The sequence below is a fragment of the Choloepus didactylus genome, chromosome Y (genome assembly GCF_015220235.1).
Source record: "Choloepus didactylus isolate mChoDid1 chromosome Y, mChoDid1.pri, whole genome shotgun sequence".
NCBI lineage: Eukaryota > Metazoa > Chordata > Mammalia > Pilosa > Megalonychidae > Choloepus > Choloepus didactylus.
This window is the reverse complement of record NC_051335.1, coordinates 11,904,180-11,916,784: the sequence shown is the minus strand read 5'-3', so window position 1 is coordinate 11,916,784 and position 12,605 is coordinate 11,904,180. Positions and strand designations below refer to the sequence as shown.

General features: G+C 39.5%; 1 protein-coding gene across 6 annotated transcripts in view; it reads right to left on the bottom strand.

Annotated features, from left to right (window-relative positions):
* CDKL5 (cyclin dependent kinase like 5) overlaps nt 1-12,605 on the bottom strand; it is a 163,001-nt gene that overhangs the window by 49,700 nt on the left and 100,696 nt on the right. The window lies entirely within an intron of this gene.

Genomic DNA, 12,605 nt, shown 5'->3' with positions numbered 1-12,605 from the left:
AGAAACACGTTCTACTAATATACCCTTTTAATGACCTGCTTTCAATTCCTTCCTTTGTATACATTGTAGTAGAAGGCAAACATAGGCTTCTAGATTAACAAATGCATTTTTTAAATAAAATAAGGGTAAGGGGTCACATTTATTTAGATACTGTGTCCTTCTCTCTGCCAACTCTCACGTTTCAATATCTAAGTGCACAGCTAAGTTGTGCAGTCTTAAATCCTAGCTGAAGCTCAGAGAGAGACCAGTGTACTGTAGAAAAAAGCATTAGGTAAAATGACTGGGAGAGCCCAATGCCATGTACAGATCCCAAATGAGAGGGATAGTCTGCTTTTAATATATATTTCCTTTTTGCCAACATAAGGGCATTTCGATGTATTAAAATCCCTAAACATGCTAAATAAGTGGATGGGAGGACTAGTTAGGTAGTAAAAGTTCAACAAAAGATATTTAAGGAGTGATTATGACATTATCCCCACACTGTGCTAGGTACAAGCAAGAGACACAGAAATCAGTTAAGACTTAAACCCTGCATCTAGGAAGCTGCCGTCGGCTGGGACAGCAGTCAGTGCTAAGCTGTGCAGCCCTAAATCCTAGTTGAAGCTCAGAGAGAGACCAATGTAGTTTGCAGCTGTAGAAAAAAGAATCCATAGGTAATATATGAACTGGGATTTGAAAGATAAGAAAAATGTGAGGACAGAGAGAAGTAGGACAGCACCTTCCACACTGAGGAAGTAGAAGGAATAATATGAACTTAACACAGACACAGGCAATAACCTAAAACTGATTTCTGAGGGAAGTGATGCTACACGAGGCATTTTAGATATTATTCTTATTTTAGAGGTGAGGAAGGTGGGGACCAAAAGTTTAAATAACTCATTCAAGGCAAGTCACATAACTAAAAAGCAGTAGAACTGGTATCTGCACCCAGGTCTGTGATCCAAACTCACACTCTTTGCAAACCTAGGTGCCTCTCCAAAGGGAGCTACAGAGGTTCCTTTTGATGTTGTTGGCCATTAACTATCAGCCCAAGAGAGAGACACCCTTCATGCTGGGATAAAAGGTTCTATACTGGTACATTTTAATTAATCCCTTGCTTATTAAGTCTATCTTATGCTACCAGATACCCCTCCCTTTTTCTTTTTCAGAAGTGACTTCATTGATAAGAAAATTAATGCTGAAAGTCAAAAGAAGTTAAAATCAAAAGTGACCAAGCAGATATCTAATGAAGCATTTTTAATTTAAGTGCCTTTGAATGAAACCTACCATTCTAATATGAGGTAATTCAACAAATATCCCAAACTCAAGCATAAAAGTTTACAGCATACCCAATTGGTAGTAGTTATTTGTTTCTGTTGTAATCACATGGCCAATAAAATAAGAGTGACCCTTTACTAAGCACTTACTATGTACCAGGCATTGGTCTGGGCATTTTACATATATTACAACATTTAGTCTTCACAACAACCTGCCATCAGGTGGTACTTCTATTATTGTCATTGTACACACAAAGAAACAGAAGCACAAGATGGTGAAATAACTTGCCCAAGATCATTTAAGTAGTAAATATGAAGAGGGGATTTGAACTCCAGCTGACTCACGGCAGAGCCTTAGCCCTCTCATATGGGACCTCCATTGCTACTTTTTCAAAATAATGCACACCATTAGAGCAACATCTTGTTAATTTTCCAATCTCTATACAACTAAATAAAAATGCAGACAACACCAGACCAGCTATTGGTGAGTCCATGTTGTTTCACAGCAGCTGTAGTTCGCACGCCCTATGTGCTTCTATCTGCTGCTGACATTCTCAAGTAAAATCATAAAGGAAAACTTTTCCTTCAAAAGATGTTGTTAAACCTCCAAAAAGATTAAACTAATTTATTTAAAACATCACAAACACTTTCAGACTAAAAGGTAAAAATATTAAGGCTTATAAAAATCAAAGTGTCATGGAAGTAGCAATTTCTCTGAAGGATATTTATAAGCACCTTCATCATATGCTGTCTAGCATTTTATAGATAATAGTGTTTAGTGAGAAGGCTTGTGAACAAACAGGATCATAGACAAATGAGGAAAGATAGTCTTTGTGTGGCCTCTCTAATTCAAATGTTACCTGTTCTTCAATATCCATTTCAAATTTCAAAATCCCAAACCTCCATCAAGCCTTCTCTAATGAATTCAACCAATGATGATTTCTAACTTTACAGAATGTCTGATATATTAGAAAACAGTATATTGTAGTAAAGAATGCCAAACTTTATTATATACCATGCTTTGCTATAAATTGTATTGTTTTCTAATTATTTCATACATGACAGTCTTAATTCTTCAGCTAGTTTGTAAGTTACTTAAGGCCAGGGACAATGACAGATATCTGTTTGTATGCTTTTCAGAGAATCCAACATAGAGCCTTTTTAATCTAAGTTCCAGACAAAGAAATCAGCCAGCACACCAAGCTTAATGTTCCAGCAGTCAGGGTTAAAATCTCAGGCCAAATGCAATCATCCATCACTTATTGCCTAGTATGTACTGTTCTAGGCATGCTGAAATACAATGATGGACATAACATATCATTTCCTCAAGGAATTCATTAGTCCAGTGACAATACATATTTGCAAACAAAAAGAGGCTGCAATGAGCACTACAAAAGAGACATGAACAGATTGCTTACAGGCACACATAAGTAGTAGTCACCCATTCTGTTTGGAGAAGTCTAGAAAGGCTTCAAAGGAAGGAGGACGTTTGACTTGAGTCTAGGGGAAGGAGCAGGTGAGGAGCTTTCCATAAAGTGGGGTGGAAGCGTTGTAGAAAAGGAAATGCAGCAGTGTAGAAGCAGCAAGTGGAGGAAATGGTGAGAAGTTCAAACTGGCTGAAGGGTAGGGGGCAAGGGGCAGGAGAGAGTAGAAGAGAAGGCTGGAGGGCGAAGAACAAGGGGTTTTTAATGATACATTCTCTAAGGAGAATTTATTGGCAATATATCGGTGCTCCTATAGAGCTTTTTAAACAAGGGAGAGAGAATTAAACGCGCAGTTTGGAGGGAAGTAATTCTAAAGGCAGTGGGAACAGACTAAGTGAACAGAGAAAGTTTAGAGAGGTTAAGTTTGGGAGTAGTTGTCAACAGGCCGGGTAAACTGTGATGAGGGTGAAAGAAGCATCAGAGATGGAGAGCAGGAACACAGATGTCAGCTTCAGAGCTGACTACACTGGTTCAATCAATCATTCAAATATTTATTCAGTGCCTACTATATGCACAAGGCTCTATGTTAGATGCTGAGAATACAGTGATAAAACGGATGATTGCTGCCCTTGGGGAACTTATATTCTAGTGGGGGAGAACTAGACAGTTATTAAACAAGCAAATAAAGAAATCACATACTGTGATAAGTGCTATGATGGGGGAAGAAAAGGGTGTTACAGAAGAAAGGCACCAGGAAGGAGGTGGGGGTGGTATGCTCAGTGGTCAGAGCAAGAGGACACAAGAAAGGCTTCTCTGAGCTGACTTATTTATTTTTTTTTCTTTTTTTATTTTTTTTTGTGTGTTTATTGCATTTTTTTTTAATCTTCATTTTATTGAGATATATTCACATACCACGCAGTCATACAAAACAAATCATACTTTCGATTGTTTACAGTACCATTACATAGTGGTACATTCATCACCCAAATCAATCCCTGACACCTTCATTAGCACACACACAAAAATAACAAGAATAATAATTAGAGTGAAAAAGAGCAATTGAAGTAAAAAAGAACACTGGGTACCTTTGTCTGTTTGTTTCCTTCCCCTATTTTTCTACTCATCCATCCATAAACTAGACAAAGTGGAGTGTGGTCCTTATGGCTTTCCCAATCCCATTGTCACCCCTCATGAGCTACATTTCTATACAACTGTCTTCGAGATTCATGGGTTCTGGGTTGTAGTTTGATAGTTTCAGGTATCCATCACCAGCTACCCCAATTCTTTAGAACCTAAAAAGGGTTGTCTAAAGTGTGCATAAGAGTGCCCACCAGAGTGACCTCTCGGCTCCTTTTGGATTCTCTCTGCCACTGAAGCTTATTTCATTTCCTTTCACATCCCCCTTTTGTTCAAGAAGATGTTCTCCGTCCCACGATGCCAGGTCTACATTCCTCCCCGGGAGTCATATTCCACGTTGCCAGGGAGATTCACTCCCCTGGGTGTCTGATCCCACGTAGAGGGGAGGGCAGTGATTTCACCTTTCAAGTTGGCTTAGCCAGAGAGAGAGGGCCACATCTGAGCAACAAAGAGGCATTCGGGAGGAGGCTCTTAGGCACAACCATAGGGAGGCCTAGCCTCTCCGTTGTAGCAACCGTCTTCCCAAGGGTAAAACCTGTGGTAGAGGGCTCAACCCATCAAACCACCAGTCCCCTATGTCTGTGGTCATGTTAGCAACCATGGAGGTGGGGTAGGCCAATACCCCTGCATTCTCCACAGGCTCCTCAAGGGGGCACTACATCTTTTTTTTCCTTGTTTTTCTTTTCTTTTTTCTTTTTTTTAACCTTCCCTTCTTTTTAAAATCAACTGTATGAAAAAAAAGTTAAAAAGAAAACAAACATACAATAAAAGAACATTTCAAAGAGACCATAACAAGGGAGTAAGAAAAAGACAACTAACCTAACATAACTGCTTAACTTCCAACATGTTCCTACTTTACCCCAAGAAAGTTACATAATATAGCAACATTTCTGTGAACTTGCTCCTACTATATCCATCAGAAATTAACAGACCATAGTCATTCCTGGGCATCCCCAGAACGTTAAATAGCTTATCTGTTCTTCTTGGATTATTGTTCCCCCTTCCTTAATTGCTCTCTATTGCTAGTTCCCCTACATTCTACATTATAAGCCATTTGTTTTACATTTTTCAAAGTTCACATTAGTGGTAGCATATAATATTTCTCTTTTTGTGCCTGGCTTATTTCGCTCAGCATTATGTCTTCAAGGTTCATCCATGTTGTCATATGTTTCACGAGATCGTTCCTTCTTACTGCCGCGTAGTATTCCATCGTGTGTATATACCACATTTTATTTATCCACTCATCTGCTGAAGGACATTTGGGTTGTTTCCATCTCTTGGCAATTGTGAATAATGCTGCTATGAACATTGGCATGCAGATATCTGTTCGTGTCACTGCTTTCCGATCTTCCGGGTATATACCGAGAAGTGCAATCGCTGGATCGAATGGTAACTCTATATCTAGTTTTCTAAGGAACTGCCAGACTGACTTCCAGAGTGGCTGAACCATTATACAGTCCCACCAACAGTGAATAACAGTTCCAATTTCTCCACATTGCTCCAGCATTTGTAGTTTCCTGTTTGTTTAATGACAGCCATTCTAACCGGTGTTAGATGGTATCTCATTGTGGTCTTAATCTGCATCTCTCTAATAGCTAGTGAAGCTGAACATTTTTTCATGTGTTTCTTGGCCATTTGTATTTCCTCTTCAGAGAACTGTCTTTTCATATCTTTTGCCCATTTTATAATTGGACCGACTGTACTACTGTCATTGAGTTGTAGGATTTCTTTATATATGCAAGATATCAGTCTTTTGTCAGATACATGGTTTCCAAAAATTTTTTCCCATTGAGTTGGCTGCCTCTTTACCTTTTTGAGAAATTCCTTTGAGGTGCAGAAACTTCTAAGCTTGAGGAGTTCCCATTTATCTATTTTCTCTTTTGTTGCTTGTGCTTTGGGTGTAAAGTCTAGGAAGTGGCCGCCTAATACAAGGACTTGAAGATGTTTTCCTACATTATCTTCCAGGAGTTTTATGGTACTTTCTTTTATATTGAGATCTTTCATCCATTTTGAGTTAATTTTTGTGTAGGGGGTGAGGTAGGGGTCCTCTTTCATTCTTTTGGATATGGATATCCAACTCTCCCAGCCCCATTTGTTGAAAAGACCATTATGGCTCAGTTCGGTGACTTTGGGGGCCTTATCAAAGATCAGTCAGCCATAGATCTGAGGGTCTATCTCTGAATTCTCAATTCGATTCCATTGATCTATATGTCTATCTTTGTGCCAGTACCATGCTGTTTTGGCAACTGTGGCTTTATAATAAGCTTCAAAGTCAGGGAGTGTAAGTCCTCCCACTTCGTTTTTCTTTTTTAGAGTGTCTTTAGCAATTCGAGGCATCTTCCCTTTCCAAATAAATTTGATAACTAGCTTTTCCAAGTCTGCAAAGTAGGTTGTTGGAATTTTGATTGGGATTGCATTGAATCTGTAGATGAGTTTGGGTAGAATTGACATCTTAATGACATTTAGCCTTCCTATCCATGAACATGGAATATTTTTCCATCTTTTAAGGTCCCCTTCTATTTCTTTTAGTAGAGTTATGTGGTTTTCTTTGTATAGGTCTTTTACATCTTTGGTTAAGTTTATTCCTAGGTACTTGATTTTTTTTAGTTGCTATTGAAAATGGTATCTTTTTCTTGAGTGTCTCTTCAGTTTGTTCATTTCTAGCAAATAGAAACATTACTGACTTATGTGCATTAATCTTGTATCCCGCTACTTTGCTAAATTTGTTTATTAGCTCTAGTAGCTGTATCGTCGATTTCTCAGGGTTTTCCAGATATAAGATCATATCATCTGCAAACAATGACAGTTTTACTTCTTCTTTTCCAATTTGGATGCCTTTTACTTCTTTGTCTTGCCGGATTGCCCTGGCTAGCACTTCCAGCACAATGTTGAATAACAGTGGTGACAGCGGGCATCCTTGTCTTGTTCCTGATCTTAGAGGGAAGGCTTTCAGTCTCTCGCCATTGAGTACTGTGCTGGCTGTGGGTTTTTCATATATGCTCTTTATCATATTGAGGAAGTTTCCTTCAATTCCTACCTTTTGAAGTGTTTTTATCAAAAACGGATGTTGGATTTTGTCAAATGCTTTTTCAGCATCTATTGAGATGATCAATTGATTTTTCCCTTTCGAATTTTTAATGTGTTGTAATACATTGATTTTCTTATGTTGAACCATCCTTGCATGCCTGGAATGAACCCCACTTGGTCATGGTGTATGATTTTTTTAATGTGTCTTTGGATTCGATTTGCAAGTATTTTGTTGAGGATTTTTGCATCTATATTCATTAGGGAGATTGGCCGGTAGTTTTCCTTTTTTGTAGCATCTTTGCCTGGTTTTGGTATTAGATTGATGTTAGCTTCATAGAATGAGTTAGGTAGTGTTCCATTTTCTTCAATGTTTTGAAAGAGTTTGAGTAAGATTGGTGTCAGTTCTTTCTGGAAAGTTTGGTAGAATTCCCCTGTGAAGCCATCTGGCCCTGGGCATTTATTTGTGGGAAGATTTTTGATGACTGATTGGATCTCTTTGCTTGTGATGGATTGGTTGAGGTCTTCTATTTCTTCTCTGGTCAGTCTAGGTTGTTCATATGTTTCCAGGAAATTGTCCATTTCCTCTACATTATCCAGTTTGTTGCCATACAGTTGTTCATAGTATCCTCTTATAATTTTTTTAATTTCTTCAGGATCTGCAGTTATGTCACCTTTTTCATTCATTATTTTGTTTATATGGGTCTTCTCTCTTTTTGATTTTGTCAGTCTAGCTAGGGGCTTGTCAATCTTGTTGATCTTCTCAAAGAACCAACTTTTGGTGATATTTATCCTCTCTATTGTTTTTTTGTTCTCTATGTCATTTATTTCTGCTTTAATCCTTGTTATTTCTTTTCTTCTACTTGGTTTAGGATTGGTTTGCTGTTCATTTTCTAGCTTCTTCAGTTGATCCATTAGTTCTTTGATTTTGGCTCTTTCTTCCTTTTTAATATATGCGTTTAGTGCTATAAATTTCCCCCATAGCACTGCTTTTGCTGCATCCCATAGGTTTTGGTATGTTGTGTTCTCATTTTCATTCGTCTCTATATATTTAGCAATTTCTCTTGCTATTTCTTCTTTAACCCACTGATTGTTTAGGAGTGTGTTGTTTAACCTCCAGGTATTTGTGAATTTTCTAAGTCTCTGATGGTTATTGACTTCTAATTGTATTCCATTGTGGTCAGAGAATGTGCTTTGAATAATTTCAATCTTTTTAAATTTATTGAGGCTTGTTTTATGTCCCAGCATATGATCTATTCTGGAGAAAGTTCCATGAGCACTAGAAAAGTATGTGTATCCTGGTGATTTGGGATGTAATGTCCTGTATATGTCTGTTAAATCTAATTCATTTATCAGATTGTTTAGGTTTTCAATTTCCTTATTGGTCTTCTGTCTGGTTGATCTATCTATAGGAGAGAGTGATGTGTTGAAGTCTCCCACAATTATTGTGGAAACATCAATTGCTTCCTTTAGTTTTGCCAGTGTTTCTCTCATGTATTTTGTGGCACCTTGATTGGGTGCATAGACATTTACGATTGTTATTTCTTCTTGCTGAATTGCCCCTTTTATTAGTATGTAGTGGCCTTCTTTGTCTCTCAAAACATCCCTGCATTTGAAGTCTATTTTATCTGAGATTAATATTGCTACACCTGCTTTCTTTTGGCTGTAGCTTGCATGAAATATTTTTTTCCATCCTTTCACTTTCAGTTTCTTTGTGTCCCTGTGTCTAAGATGAGTCTCTTGTATGCAACATATTGATGGTTCATTTTTTTTGATCCATTCTGCAAATCTATATCTTTTAATTGGGGAGTTTAATCCATTTACATTCAACGTTATAACCGTGAAGGCATTTCTTGAATCCGCCATCTTATCCTTTGGTTTATGTTTGTCATATTTTTCCCCTGTCTATTAATATCCTTTATTGTACCCATACCGAATCTCTTTAGTACTGAACCTTTCTCCAAGTCTCTCTGTCCTTTCTTTGTTTCTCTGTCTGTAGGGCTCCCTTTAGTATCTCCAGTAGGGCAGGTCTCTTGTTAGCAAATTCTCTCAGCATTTGTTTGTGAAAAATTTAAGCTCTCCCTCAAATTTGAAGGAGAGCTTTGCTGGATAAAGTATTCTTGGCTGGAAATTTTTCTCACTCAGAATTTTAAATATATCGTGCCACTGCCTTCTTGCCTCCATGGTGGCTGCTGAGTAGTCACTACTTAGTCTTATGCTGTTTCCTTTGTATGTGGTGAATTGCTTTTCTCTTGCTGCTTTCAGAACTTGCTCCTTCTCTTCTGTGTTTGACAGTGTGATCAGTATATGTCTCGGAGTGGGTTTATTTGGATTTATTCTATTTGGAGTTCGCTGAGCATTTATGATTTGTGTATTTATGTTGTTTAGAAGATTTGGGAAGTTTTCCCCAACAATTTCTTTGAATACTCTTCCTAGACCTTTACCCTTTTCTTCCCCTTCTGGGACACCAATGAGTCTTATATTTGGACGTTTCATATTATCTATCATATCCCTGAGGTCCATTTCGATTTTTTCAATTTTTTTCCCCATTCTTTTATGCTTTCATTTTCCATTCTGTCATCTTCGAGGTCACTGATTCGTTGTTCAACTTCCTCTAGTCTTGTACTATGAGTGTCCAGAATCTTTTTAATTTGGTCAACAGTTTCTTTAATTTCCATAAGATCATCCATTTTTTTATTTAGTCTTGCAATGTCTTCTTTATGCTCTTCTAGGGTCTTCTTGATTTCCTTTGTCTCCCGTACTATGGTCTCATTGTTCATCTTTAGTTCTTTGAGTAGCTGCTCTAGGTGCTGTGTCTCTTCTGGTATTTTGATTTGGGTGCTTGGGCTTGGGTTATCCATCTCGTCTGGTTTTTTCATATGTTTTATAATTTTCTGTTGTTTTTGGCCTCGTGGCATTTGCTGAACTTGATAGGGTTCTTTTAGGATTTGTAGACCAATTGAAGTCCTTATCTCTAATTTATCAGATCTACAGCTTCGTGGAGTACACTTTCTCTAACTAACCAGCAGGTGGCGTCCACGAGCCACCTGTTCTCCACAAGCCAGTTCTCCCCGGCTTAGCCTTTTTGGTGAGTGGGGGAGTGAGTCTTGTGGGGTCCAATTGGTGTACCAAGCTTGCGTGTGTAGTTGGTGTTGCCTGCCCTGTGTATGGGGCGTGTTTCTGGGCAGTCAGGGAGGGGGGGTGGCTCTAACAATCAAATCTCCCTGGTGATCCTAGAGTTTTAAAGCTGCTGCAATAGTCTAATCCTTCAGTTCAGTCCTGCCACAGTTTGTCTCTGCCACTGACCCACAAGTCCTTGGTATTGGCGTATGGCTCCTGAGACTTGCAAGTGGGCCCCTCTTCCTGGCTGTGCACCCCGGGTCCTCTGTTGAGGGATGACTGTGCTATGTCACAGGTGAGTGCCGTCCCCCCAGGGCAGTTCTGGGCTTCTGGGCTGTGTAGGGAGGCTCCCAGTCTGCTGAAATGATGGCTGAATGGGGCTTTGTTAATTCACACTGCTCTACCTTCCCAACTCTGGGAAAATCAGCTGAGGTTGCAGGGAAGGCTAATGTCCACGCCCAGTTTTGTGGTGTGTGCCTGTTATTTGAAGCACTTCCGTCACACTGGGTTGTCTGGGGCAGTTCTGGGCTATGGGGCTGGCGATGGGCAGGAGTGTTTCCTGTCCACCAGGATGATGGCTGTGAGCGGACACCCCCCTTTTCTTGGGTAGTTGTGGTGTTTAGTGAATTTTCTCAGCCACTGGATTATTGCATTTTGTCTCAGAGCTCTCCTAGTTCTGCTCTTGACTTGACCTGCCCAAATTGCAAGTCTTTGAAGCTTTCTGTATTGGGCTTCTTAGAGTAATTGTTTTAGAAAAAGAAAAAAGGATTAAAAAAAAAAAAAAAAAAAAAAAAAAAGGGCCCTCCTCAGAGATCTAATGGGTTATTGAAATGCTAAGAGACAAAGCAACCAGGGCCATTAAGGAAAGGTCCACAGGGCAGAGAGATCAGCTTTTCTTCGGGATTTGCATATGCGCCTCAGGGCCTGAGCTCGGGCCTGAGCTCTGCCCTTCCCCCTTCTATGTTCACGAGAACTCCAAAAATCCTCCGCTTTTATTTTGGAGTTTTTCGTGTTGTTTTTTTTCTATGCCTGTCTCCTCTCTGCTGGGCTGGCTGCTCTCAGATTCTCTGGTGTCTGGTCTCCGTCTATCTATGGTTGGAGTTTGGATCAGCAGAATGAGTTTCCGATAAGGGCTGCCACTGCAGTTCTCCCTTCTCCTTCCCGGAGCTGACAGCCCCTCCTCCCACGGGACTGAGCCTGGCAGGGAGGGGCGCGGGTCCCCTGGCCGCAAAAACTTACAGATTTCGCTGATCTCAGCAGTTCCACATTTTCATGAGTGTTGTATGAAGTATGCCCAAAGTCAGATTGCTCTGTGGTGTCCAGTCCACGCAGTTCCTGGCTTTCTACCTACTTTCCTGGAGGAGTAACTAAAACATACAGCTCACCAGTCTGCCATCTTGCCCCGCCTCTCTCTGAGCTGACTTATAGCATAAGAAGGGGACCAGGCAAAGGAAGCACCATCTTGATAGAAGAAACAACAAGTCCCAAATCTGTGAAGCTAGAAAACCCTTGGAATATTTATGGAAGTGAAAGAAAAAGAAAGGCAAGTGTGGTGAGAGTTTTGGGAGAGTGGAGGAAAGAGACATGTATGAGATGAGGTCAAGGAGCTCTGGCAGGGTCCAGATCAAGCAAGGTCTCATAGACTATGGTAAGGAGTTTCCATTTATTCACAGTGAAATGGGAATTCATACATTACTTCTAAGTTCATTTCTGAATATCATAGATTTCCTTTCTGAGGGCTGAGGGCAAGTCTATTTATTGTCATATTTTCCACATCCAGTATGACAAATGTCCAGTAACTCCATTGAGACATACATAAAAGTACCATCTGAGCTATCTGCACTCTAATTAATGGTCTTAATTTGGCTAATTTTTGGCTTATAAACGCAAAAATAAAAGGAGAAAAGAGAGACTTGCCTGAGATAACTCAGACAGATTTGAAAGAGAGAGAGAAAGAAGGAAGGGGATGAAAGAGAAACCAAGGAGCTGGTTCTGTGCTGGGCCCACATGTGAAAGGTATGGTGATCCCCAAGGTGAGATTAACTGTTGTATGGAAAGTCAAAGACAATAACTAAGAGTTTTGTAAATGTCAAGGAAACATGGGGTTTGAGAATCATACATTTCAAAGAAAGGAGGAAAGGGGTGGTGACATTATTTTATATTCCCACAATGACAACCAATTGGCATGTGGGCCAAACAGGGTAGTTGAAAACTGAAAAAGTAGATTTGGGTGTTGATGGAAGAGAGAAGCAAGCGTATAACTAACCAGACACCCCAATAAGGCATTACTGCAAGTTGGATGCCCCTCATGTGGGGAAAAGCTTATATTTTCTAAGACTCTTTTTAGCATATTTTCAGAGAACAAGTTTTGTACAAAGTTAGCAAGTCTAGGAAAGGAAGCCCAAAGCAATATGCTAGTTTGAAAAGATTTGAAGTTTCATTGCAAACAGACAAGAAATGCCTACTGGAACAAATACCTTTATATCAGCAGAATGCAAGTATTAATAGTCTTCCTCAAATCACTACAAATAAGTTTTCTCAAATAAGCAGCAGTTGTGCACACAATTCTTATCTTTTACAGAAGCTTAACATTCTGGGTAAAAAAAAAAAAAAATCTAAGATAACCGAAGTTTACAGGACAATC